Here is a 12,116-nt window from a genome sequence, read left to right as displayed (position 1 = left end):
GTTCTCGCGAGGCGAATCTTTCCAAAGTTCTTGCTAACTGGGGCAAATCTATGCAAGTCCAGTTCAACATCTTGATCAATACTCAGTGGCGTGTCCTGAATCAAGTAGTAAGTTACTATAATACTGGGGGCAACTTCCAAGACACCCATATCTCCCCACAGAGCCGGGTTCACAAGATCATATCCCCACAGAGCAATTCTCAAGAAGATATCTTCAAACATACTCATCCCGACAAAGACATGACTCCCCAACAGAGTGTACATCTTCAACACTACCGGTTCTCCGACACTCTGCTCTCCCCCAACATGGTTTATCAATATCTCCTATCCAGTCTAGGCACATCAAGTTACTGATCATCCCCAAGCAAAAATCATAAATCCCCAGCTTATGTCTTCAAAATAAGATCAGACATCAAAGTCACAATGATACAGAGATTTATTTTCTCAGAATAATATTAGTCATACATCATATACATCACATATATATTCATACATCGCATACATCACTTCATGATACATAGCATATAAGTTTCTCATTTATTTTAAGAAAATCATTACATAACACATGCATCACGACATTGCATAAAAACTTGTTGTGTCTATTGCATGATACGGACAAACGAACAAAATCTCCAACTTTCCAAGATCTAATTCAGCTACTACGAACAGTACTGACACGATCAACATTCAAAGATCTAATTCTATCATCCCGAACGGTGTAGACACGATCATCTTCCGAGATCTAATTCATATACCACGAACGGTAATGACACGATCATTTTCAAAGATCTAATTCTATCATCACGAACGGTATGGACACGATCAATGACCAACTAAGTCTAATTTAGCTACTACGAACGGTGCTGACACGACAAAAGATCTAATTCAGTTACTACGAACGGTACTGACACGGTCAACGCTCATAAATCTAATTCTATCATCACGAACGGTGTAGACACGATCAATGACCAACTAAGTCTAATTCGGTTACTACGAACGGTGCTGACACGACAAGAGATCTAATTCTATCATCACGAACGATGTAGACACGATCACCTTTCCAAAGTCCAATTCAAGTATAACGAACGGTACTGATACGATCAACTCTCAAAGATCTAATTCATTTACTACGAACAGTAATGACCCGATCAACATTCAAAACAACTACTTCTCAAACACTTCAGTCTCGACATCTGGATGGCATCTTTAAGCCCATCTCTAACAAATATTCCTCAATACAAAAATTTCAGCCTAACGCACGCCATTCCAGACATCTGAGGATGCAATTGAGAATAGTCTAACGCACGATTTATTCTTCGACCTAACGCACGGTTTTCCAGACATCTGAGGATGCAAATTAACGTACGAAACAACCTAAGTCTATTCCTCAGAAACAGTCTAACGTACGACATATTCTGACTCTCAAACACCTGGATGGCATCTTCAAGCCCATCTCCGACAAAAGTCCCTACTTCAGCTAGGGCAAATTTCTTGGTATTCTAGTGTTCAATCATCTTCCACCTTCAGATACCAACTGGCATACAAACCACTCTGCATCTTCAGGTTTAAGATAATTGAACAGGGGCAGCTGTCATACCCCAAAATTTGCCCATCATATCTATTCATATTTCAGTCCATATGACTTTCAAGAAAGATCATGACTTAGGCATGGAAGACTCAACTAAGAGGAAATCCTAAGAGAGTCTACGAAAAATCTTATAGTATCCCCGTACGATCAAAATTGGAGGAGTTATGACTTGTGCAAGTTAGCCAAAGTTTGAGGACTACGTGAGGATTATTCACTAATGGGCCTACCACTTGAATGCTAAATTGGCCCATGACCTTAAAGAATGACTTTAAACCCTTCATCCTATTTTTATGATATTTATTTTAATTTTATTCAAAAATATAAAATGAATTATTAAAATATGAGATAAAGGGACTAAATGATGTGGCTAAATATTTGGTCTTAGTAAGCAGAATCCGTGAGAAATTGGATCAGGACCAAAACTGCAAGATTCTATATGAACTTAAAAGCAAATCTTCAATCAGGAAATAAAAGAAGGGATTGGATCCAAATTTGTTAAACCTAATGCAGTCCCATATATATGCATAAAAAATTGCTAATCAGGGGGGATTTTTTTTCGTAAGGATTGCAGCTATTTGGACCCTCAAGAAAACACAAAAACTCAAAAAAAAAATCGGATTCGTTTTCAACAATTGAGGCCAATTTAAATTGTTATAGAAGTTCAATTGTGTTCGGTGACGTTCTCTGAAGCATTCCACACCAGCCCCTTGGATCAACACGGCCGGAATCGTTCCTATACACACTACGGTTTGCTTTTTCGGTTTTACGTTCGTTTACATTCATGTAGTTATCATAAACGGATTTTGATTGTGTATTTGTGTTCGGATTGATGCTTTGTATGTTTCTGCATAGTTAATTTAATTTTTATTGCGGTTTGAACAATCCACCATTATTAGGGCATAAACCTTAAATCAATTCGTATTGACGTTTACAACATGATTCAGGTTAAATGGACCTCACCATTGGATTCGTGAGGTCCGAATTAGTAGACAAGGGTCCTTCTTGTTTTCGTTTTGACCGTTTTGCAGATCCGAGAACGTAATCCCGCCGGAGAAGAAAGAGTGGCCGCATGTGCAGCGGTGGTTCTGGGCGAAGGAGATCTCTTCATAATTCGTTTCGTGGATCCCATTAACAGCACATGCAATTCGTCCCGGCGGTAGCAGTTAGCGGCCAAAAGCTCTCATGCGCAGGGGCACGGGTTCGATCCCTGCCCCCTGCGTTTATTTTCAATCTATTTTCTTTGCTTCTCCTTATGTGCAGATCCCGTGTGGAGGTCCCCATCGTGCACACAGTGAGCCTTTCCATTGCTGTCGTACGATTGAGAGGGTGTCAGATCCAACGCCCAGAAAGCACATGCCTATGGTACATCGTCATGGAGCAGCCGCACCTGAATATTCACGCTAAGTGCCATGAGTTTATTCAACTTATTTTCTCTTATTCTTTTTATTTGTTTAATGAATCTATTTTCATTAAAGTCCTTTTAATCTTTCTCTTTTATTATAAAATATCTATAACTTTTATTTCATGATTTGTTAAGTAATTTATTTTAATTATTAATAATAATCAACTTAATTGTTTAAATCATTTAATTAATTATAAATATTTTATTAATTAATTGACATTAGGTTTAGACAATTTAATCAAATAAATTATTTTTGCCGATTTAATTAATAAGGTTGAAAACCAACAATTATTTGACTTTTTTATTTATTCTATTAACCATGGTTAACTTGTGCCCTAATCAGGGTTTGCCACGATCATTCCGTACACTAAAATCTTTCCTTTGTGCATTTTTTTCAGGGTTTGCTTTTCGAAATTCTCCGGCTACACGCTATACCAATCAAAAAAGCTAAGTTTCAATCCTTTATTTTATTTTTTATTTAAATATTATTTTACTTTTAATTTATGCTTTATAGATTAAATTAGGATTTATTCTTAAATGTCAATGAATTAGCCATACACTCACTCTATTTTTGTTTGTCTGCCTTTTCAGAGTTTGCCGACCGCCAAAGCTACGTTTTTGGTAACCCTAAACTCTAACCTTTTATTCTTCTGTTTTTAATTATTACTTATGTCAAACTCTATTAAGGGATCCGCTGGTTACAATTTCCCTCCCCCATATCTGTTTTGGTTATATTATTATTTGCGTGGTTAGTAATCCTAGGGAGTGCAACCTTTGAATTGAACATAGAATCACTAATTTTACAAGATAATATATTCGAATATAATCACATGATTGGTGCACACACGCACGCTTTTGGGTAACCTCTATGTTGCTTTGTTGCCTGTTGCCTTGTTGCCTTGTATTTTGTGCAGAATAGCCAGTCCCTCGAATACGAGGATACCTCAGCCATGTTGCCTCGATTAAAGGTCATGGTCCCTAATGATGCTGCCTTCGATACACTAACATGACCTCGACCCTCGGAAGTTGCCTACGGAAAAGGCTGAGGTATCTTCTGGTTGCCTATGAAAGGCTATTCTGAATCCTTCTCCTTAGACTACCTGCCTCTCTATGGCATGGGTCAGTCTTAGGGCGAATGATAATTCGATGACCCTTCTACCTCCAAACGAAAGGCTTCCTGCCCTCTTATGGCAAGGACTGACCCTTTCATTCTGAAAGGCTAAAAAGAGACCTATCATCTGAGTTTAAGGTAATTGCCCCTAATTGCCTTGCCATGCTCTATTTTCTATATTCTTTCTCAAAATTCTTCAAAAACTGGCTACGCTCATTTACGAGCTAAAGTCCATTTTTTCCTCTTTCATCTACATTTTCTGAAAACGAGCAAGCAAAGCAATTAAGAGCCCATGGAAAACCATGGATGCAAAGGGTGCCTTACACCTTCCCTTTGCATAAATTACCCCCCGAACTTAGATTTCTTTAAAAGGTTTTTTTCTGTTTCTTTTAGCCTTTCTGAATTTGTTTGGATAAAATAAAAGTCGGTGGCGACTCATGCTTAACCGCGACATTTCGGTCGATAAAAAGTCAGTTCACCGTATTACAGATAGGCACCTCAGGAAGGCCCTGGTCAATGTTGGTTATGCATTAACCCAACCTATATTTCAGCATTATCGGAGTGAGATTGTACTGACAAATCCAGATGCGGGAACTTGGATAGATAACCTTTCTAGGGAGAAATGGACAATGGCTTATGACAAAGGCGTGCGATGGGGCCACATGTAACGCCCGTATTTAATTAATTATTTTAATTAAATATTATTGAATATTTTTTTTGGTTTGTTTAGAATATTAGATGAATATGTCGAATATGTGGTTAAGTCGTTAAATTAATAGTCGAGTAAAATTAACCGAGAAATTAATATTATAAATAATATTAGTTTTGTAGAATTATTAATTTAATAGTTAAGTTAAGTTGGGTGGTAATAGCAAATATTAAAGTGAGTACTAGTAAACCCATTAAGACCCACAGTGGCCCTTTTATTTTATTAAGTCTTAAAATTTCTAATAGTTAGAAGTAGCGGTTAACAAAACAAAAGCAAAAGAAAAAGCTTCACGTAGCAGCATAAGGAAAATAAGGGTTTGGTGCTAGTAGTTCAAGGTTGCTGTCTTAGAGTTCAGATCCCGATCAAATTTTCGAGCTTCCTTCAATCCAATCAGGTAAGGGTGGGGTTCGAATTTTATAACCGAGAATATGATAGTTGATATATAGAATTGGGATTATGGGATTTTACTACTGTGCTGTCTTGAATTTATGGTCTCTGTCGTGATAAATTATAATGCCATTTGTTGAATTCGTATTGAATAGAATTATATACGCTGCTGTTGTTGGTATTGTATTGGTGGGTTGTTTGAATGGTGGTATGGAAATTATGTTGCTCTGTTAGGGTGATAATTCGTATGAAAACGGAAAACTGAAGAAGAAATAAGAAGAAAAATACTGGGATGGGGGCTAGGGACGAACTCACTATAATTGTTATAAAAAAAAATTAAAATTAAGATAAGGGGCGGATGCCCCATGAGTAAGGATGGGCGCCACCCCCACCTTTTCCCTGTTCCTCCTTTTCACGTGGGTTATGTGAGATAGATATGAGATATTGTTCTTTTTCTCTTATGGCAATTGGTAGGATGTGTTTACTATATAAATATATATAATGAATTAGTAACTAGAGACATATATATATACATTAGTATTATTTATAACAAAAATCATTAGACTAATAGATTAGTGAGTTCTATTAAGTAGTATTATGATTCAGCATGAAATAGTGGTCTTAGCAGAGAATGAGAATTTAGCAGACATTGGCATCTTGTAGCAAAGTTGGAATTTTGATGTGAGCAAAAAGAAAATTGGTAATAGAAATGTAATTGTACCACTAAGCTAATTTTTTTAACAAATAGTAACAATTAACTAGTAGTGATAACAGAGTATTAAATTAGTATCGATAAGCCGAATAGTCGAAATTAAACGGAGAAATTAGTTGTTCAGAATTTAATAAAAATTGTTGAGGTAGTTCGTAATAATTAGTAGGCATTGTGGTTGATTTATTTTGTTGAAAAGATGCTGGAAGTTGAAAACAGTAGGAATTTTAGTCGCCCGGTAGAATTAAGCGGTATATTTAGTTGCCCGGAATTAGTTGGAAATTGTCGGAGTAATTCATAGGCACTAGTAGATATTTTTGGTTGTTTCGTTTTGTCCCGATTATGTTGATTATATTGATTTGCAGGCGAAGTTGGATGAGTTGAATTATCCCGATTTACGGGCGAATTATTTAAGTTGCAGGTCTTATGACCAATATGGTTTGAGTTGAGTTGATGTTTAAGTTGTTGTTTGCGTCGTGGTTGTTGTGATATTGTGGTTATTGTTGCATGCATACATTTGCATTGATTAAGTTGGCCTTGATGGCACTTGTTTAAGTTGGCCTTGATGGCACCTGATTAAGTTGAAAATGCCTCGATAACCTGGCATATGATTAAGTTGGGAGTTCTACTCCGAATGGTACCACATTCATTTGCACAAGTTGAGTCGCATTGAGTCGTATTGATGAAGTTGTTTATGTTGAGTATTGAATGGTTGTGTTGTGTTTGTCGTGAAGTGGTGAATATTGTATGATCCTAGTCTAACATAATATTTATCATACCCTTGCTTATATTATTCGATATCTCACCCCTTCTGTTTGAATGTTATCCTCTGCAGGTAACGTGCAGGTAACCAAGGAGAGTAGCTGTTATCGTTTTAGTTCGAGAGGGTGTCATTGCTCTTATACGTAGCACTCGGGGGGGAATGAACGCTTATCTGAAATTTCTTTGTTGTTTTCAGTTGAACTCAAGTTGTTATTTTAAAGAATTGTTTTGACTTACGTTGTTTACTTTAAAAAGATGCTACGACAATTGAAGTTTATGTTGACATTGAAATTATGTCGAATAATCCGTTGCGTGGTTTTTTTTTATTGAAAGTTGTTTTGAATTGAGATTATACAGGTTGTGAATTTTTATTGTTATAGGTGTGCTATGTATCTCTAATTGCAAGTATGCAAAATAAGTTTTGTGTATTAAGTGGAAATGTGATATCCCAAATATTGTTAAATTTTGAAATTTACTCTGATTATTTATATCATAAACGTTGGGTAGATTTGGGGTGTTACATTAGTGGTATCAGAGCAGGTCGTTCCGTCCGGCCAGTTGTCGAGTCGTAGTTAGTTAACAATCGAGTATTGTTAATTACTTTATCTGACTGTTGTTTATTTTGTAGTGCTTAGTTGAGATGGCTGGAAGAAATGATGCCGCGATTGCTGCTGCTTTGGAGGCTATGGCTCAGGTTCAGGAAAATCAACCAAATGCCGATGAAAATGCTGGATCTCGTAGTTTGGCGACCTTCCAGAGGGAGAATCCGCCGGTCTTCAAAGGAAAGCATGACCCTGATAGCGCATTGGAATGGTTGAAGGAGATTGAGAGGATCTTCCGTGTGATGGATTGCACTCCAGCGCAGAAGGTCCGTTATGGTACTCACGTGCTAGCAGTTGAAGCTGATGATTGGTGGCTAGAGACTCGCCAGAGATTGGAGGTGGCTGGTGAAGAGATCACTTAGGTTGTGTTTCGCAGGGAATTTTTGAGGAAGTATTATCCTGAAGATGTTCGGGGTAAGAAAGAGATTGAGTTTCTTGAGCTCAAACAAGGGAATATGTCAGTGACTGAATATGCTGCAAAGTTCACTGAGTTGGCTAAGTTCTACCCGTATTATGATGGGGCAGGTGCTGAGTTTTCGAAGTGCATCAAGTTTGAGAGCGGATTGCGCTCTGAGATCAAGAAAGCCGTTGGGTATCAGAAGATTCATATCTTTCCTAATTTAGTTGATAGTTGCAGGATCTTTGAAGAAGATAACAATGCTCATTACAAGGTTATTACTGACAGGAGAGGCAAGAATCAGCAGAACCGTGGCAAACCATATGATGCTCCAGCTGGTAAAGGTAAACAGAGAGTTACGCAAGGCAAGAGATCTAGTGGGGGAGGTGCTCCTCCTAATGTGACTTGTTTCAATTGCGGGAAACCTGGCCATAAGAGTACTGCGTGCAACATAGAGGTGAAGAAATGTTTTCGCTGTGGTAAGATGGGGCATGCTATGTCAGATTGTAAGCATAAGGAAATGGTTTGTTTTAATTGTGGTGAAGAAGGACACATTGGAAGTCAGTGTTTGAAACCAAAGAAGGCACAAGCTGGTGGAAGAGTGTTTGCTTTGGCTGGAACTCAGACATCGAATGAGGACAGACTTATCAGAGGTACATGTTTCATAAATAGTACTCCTTTAATTACTATTATTGATACTGATGCTACACATTAATTTATTGCTGCTGATTATGTTAAAAGATTGAGTCTTGTGTTATCTTCTATGAATGGTGAGATGGTAGTTGAGGTTCCAGCTAAAGGATCGGTGACTACTTCTCTAGTATGTTTGAAGTGTCCTTTGTCGATCTTCGATAGGAACTTTGCTGTTGATTTAGTTTGTTTGCCGTTAAGTGGGTTGGATGTAATTTTGGGGATGAACTGGTTAGAGTATAACTATGTTCATATTAATTGTTATAACAAGACTGTGAGGTTTTCAACTGCTGAAGAGGAAGAAGCTGATTTGGTGTCACCAGAGAAATTAAGACAGTTGCTGAAGGAAGAAGTTGAGATGTTCTCATTGATGGCAACATTGTCAATTGAGAATCAAGCTATAATTGATGAGTTGCAGGTTGTGCGTGAGTTTCCTGAAGTTTTCCCTGATGAGATTCCTGATATACCGCCAGAAAGAGAGGTTGAATTTGCAATTGATCTTGTACCTAGTACCAGACCCGTTTCTATGGCACCGTACAGAATGTCTGCATCTGAATTGGCTGAATTAAAGAAGCAACTTGAGGACTTACTCGAGAAAAAGTTTGTCAGACCGAGTGTATCACCATGGGGAGCTCCAGTGCTGTTGGTAAAGAAGAAAGATGGAAGTATGAGGCTCTGTGTTGATTACAGACAGTTGAATAAAGTAACGATTAAGAACAGGTATCCGCTACCAAGAATAGATGATTTGGTGGACCAATTGGTGGGTGCCAGAGTATTTAGCAAGATTGATCTGAGATCGGGTTATCATCAGATTAAAGTAAGAGATGAAGATATTCAGAAGACGACGTTCAGAATGAGGTATGGACATTATGAATATTCTTTGATGCCTTTCGGTGTTACTAATGCGCCGGGAGTATTCATGGAGTATATGAACCGTATCTTTCGAGAGTATTTGGATCAGTTTGTCGTAGTGTTCATAGACGACATCTTGATATATTCTAAGTCAGAAGAAGAACATGTGGATCATTTGAGGACGGTGTTGCAAGTGCTAAAAGAAAGAAAGTTGTATGCGAAGCTGTCCAAGTGCGGATTTTGGTTGAAAGAAGTCAGTTTTCTTGGTCATGTCATATCTAGTAGTGGCATTGCTGTAGATCCATCTAAGGTAGATGCTGTGTTGCAATGGGAATCTCCGAAGTCAGCTACTGAGATTAGAAGTTTCTTGGGTTTAGCCGGTTACTACAGACGGTTTATCGAAGGTTTCTCAAAGTTGGCACTTCCGTTGACCAAGTTGACTTGTAAAGGTAGAGCTTTTATATGGGATACACAGTGCGAAGAGAGCTTTGTAGAATTGAAGAAGAGATTGACGACAGCTCCGATTTTGATGTTACCTAATCCGGGAGAATCTTTTGTAGTATATTGTGATGCTTCTCTGATGGGTCTAGGTGGTGTGCTTATGCAGAATGATAAGGTTATTGCTTATGCGTCGAGGCAATTGAGAATTCATGAAAAGAACTACCCTACGCATGATTTGGAGCTTGCTGCAATTGTTTTTGTGCTGAAAATTTGGAGACATCATCTCTATGGTTCTAGATTTGAAGTTTATAGTGACCATAAGAGTTTAAAGTATTTATTTGATCAGAAGGAGCTGAATATGAGACAGAGAAGGTGGTTAGAGTTGCTGAAAGATTATGATTTCGGTTTGAATTATCACCCAGGTAAAGCTAATGTCGTTGCTGATGCTTTAAGCCGAAAGACCTTGCATATGTCAGCTATGATGGTTAAGGAGTTGGAATTGATTGAGCAGTTCCGAGATATGAGTTTAGTTTGTGAAGTGACACCGCAGAGTGTTAAGTTGGGAATGCTTAAGGTTAATAATGATTTTCTGGATAATATCAAGGAGGCTCAGAAGTTGGATGTGAAGCTAGTGGACATCATGGTTGGTTGTGGCCAATCAGAGAAAAGTGACTTTAAGATAGATGCACATGGTGTGTTAAGACTGCATGATCGAATTTGTATTCCTAAGGATGATGATATGAGGAGGATGATTCTAGAAGAAGGTCACAGGAGTAACTTGAGTATCCATCCTGGAGCTACTAAAATGTATCAGGATTTAAAGAAGATATTTTGGTGGCCAGGAATGAAAGAAGATGTGGCACGGTTTGTGTATGCGTGTTTGACTTGTCAGAAATCAAAAGTTGAACACCAGAAGCCTGCGGGGTTGATGCAACCATTAGAAATTCCAGAATGGAAATGGGATAGTATTTCAATGGATTAAGTGACGGGGTTACCTAATACTGCAAGAGGATATGAGTCGATATGGGTGATTGTTGATTAGCTTACAAAGTCAGCTCATTTTATACCTATTAACATCACATATCCAGTTGCAAAGTTGGCAGAGATCTACATCAGAGTGATTGTGAAGTTGCATGGCGTTCCTCTATGTATTATATCGGATAGAGATCCGAGATTCACTTCTGATTTTTGGAAGAGCTTGCAAGAAGGTTTGGGTTCTAAGTTGAGATTGAGTTCGGCGTATCATCCGCAGACGGATGGTCAGACAGAGAGGACTATTCAATCGTTGGAGGATTTGTTGAGAACATGTGTTCTCGAGCAGGGAGGTTCATGGGATACCTATCTTCCATTGATTGAATTTACTTATAATAATAGTCACCATTCTAGTATCGGAATGGCTCCTTTTGAAGCGTTGTATGGTCGGAGGTGTAGGACTCCGTTATGTTGGCATGAATCGGGAGAAAGTGTAGTACTTGGACCGGAGATTGTTCGAGAAACTACTGAGAAAGTGAAGTTTATTCGAGAAAAGATGAAAGCTTCTCAAAGTAGACAGAAGAGCTATCATGACAAGAGAAGGAAGGATTTGGAATTTCAAGCTGGTGACCATGTGTTTTTGAGAGTTACACCTGTGACTGGTGTTGGGCGAGCTTTGAAGTCTAAGAAGCTCACTCCTCGTTTTATCGGTCCTTATCAAATTCTGGACAGAGTGGGAAAAGTTGCTTACAGAGTGGCGTTGCCGCCAAATCTTTCTAATTTGCACGATGTGTTGCATGTGTCACAGCTCCGAAAGTACATTCCAGATCCGTCTCATGTGGTTAGTATGGACGACATGCAAGTGCGAGAAAATCTTACTGTGGAGACTAGGCCTGTACGAATCGCGGATCGTGAAATAAGGACTTTAAGAGGAAAGGAGATTGCATTGGTGAAAGTTGTTTGGTTGGGAGCAGCCGGAGAAAGTATGACTTGGGAATTGGAGAGCAGGATGCGGGAATCCTATTCTAGAGACACTACCCACATGCCCCGGATAGAACCCCTGTCCAAGGAAACTGAATATTCCATCGCCTTTTTTGGGCGTTCAAACCTTGCATACGAGGGTTTGCATATTGTAAACCCATACTTCAAATCAATGGAACATGGTTATACGGAAAATACAAGGGAGCCATGCTTATAGCGGTTGCACAGGATGGAAACAACAAGATATTTACAGTGGCATTCGCAATAGTTGAAGGTAAAACTGTCGCGGCTTGGAGTTTCTTTCTAAGAAATCTCCAAGAACATGTTGCTCCTCAGCCTGACCTCTGTTTAATCTCTGATAGGTACGCTTCCATTGAGAATGCTTACAATAATCCAGCAAACGGATGGCATGAACCACCATTAACTCATGTGTATTCTATTCGCCATATTGCCCAGAACTTCATGCGGGAGATCAAGGATAGGTGAAGGATAGAAAAACACTTAGAAAGGGGGG

The 12,116-nt window shown here is 38.6% G+C and overlaps 1 pseudogene; it reads left to right on the top strand.

Moving 5' to 3' along the window:
• The first annotated feature begins 5,071 nt into the window (after positions 1–5,071).
• The window catches only part of LOC131599116 (uncharacterized), a 28,862-nt pseudogene continuing 21,817 nt past the window's right edge, over positions 5,072–12,116 (top strand).

This window comes from Vicia villosa, linkage group LG4 (assembly GCF_029867415.1).
Source record: "Vicia villosa cultivar HV-30 ecotype Madison, WI linkage group LG4, Vvil1.0, whole genome shotgun sequence".
Taxonomy (NCBI): Eukaryota; Viridiplantae; Streptophyta; class Magnoliopsida; order Fabales; family Fabaceae; genus Vicia; species Vicia villosa.
This window is presented reverse-complemented; position numbering and strand designations above follow the sequence as displayed.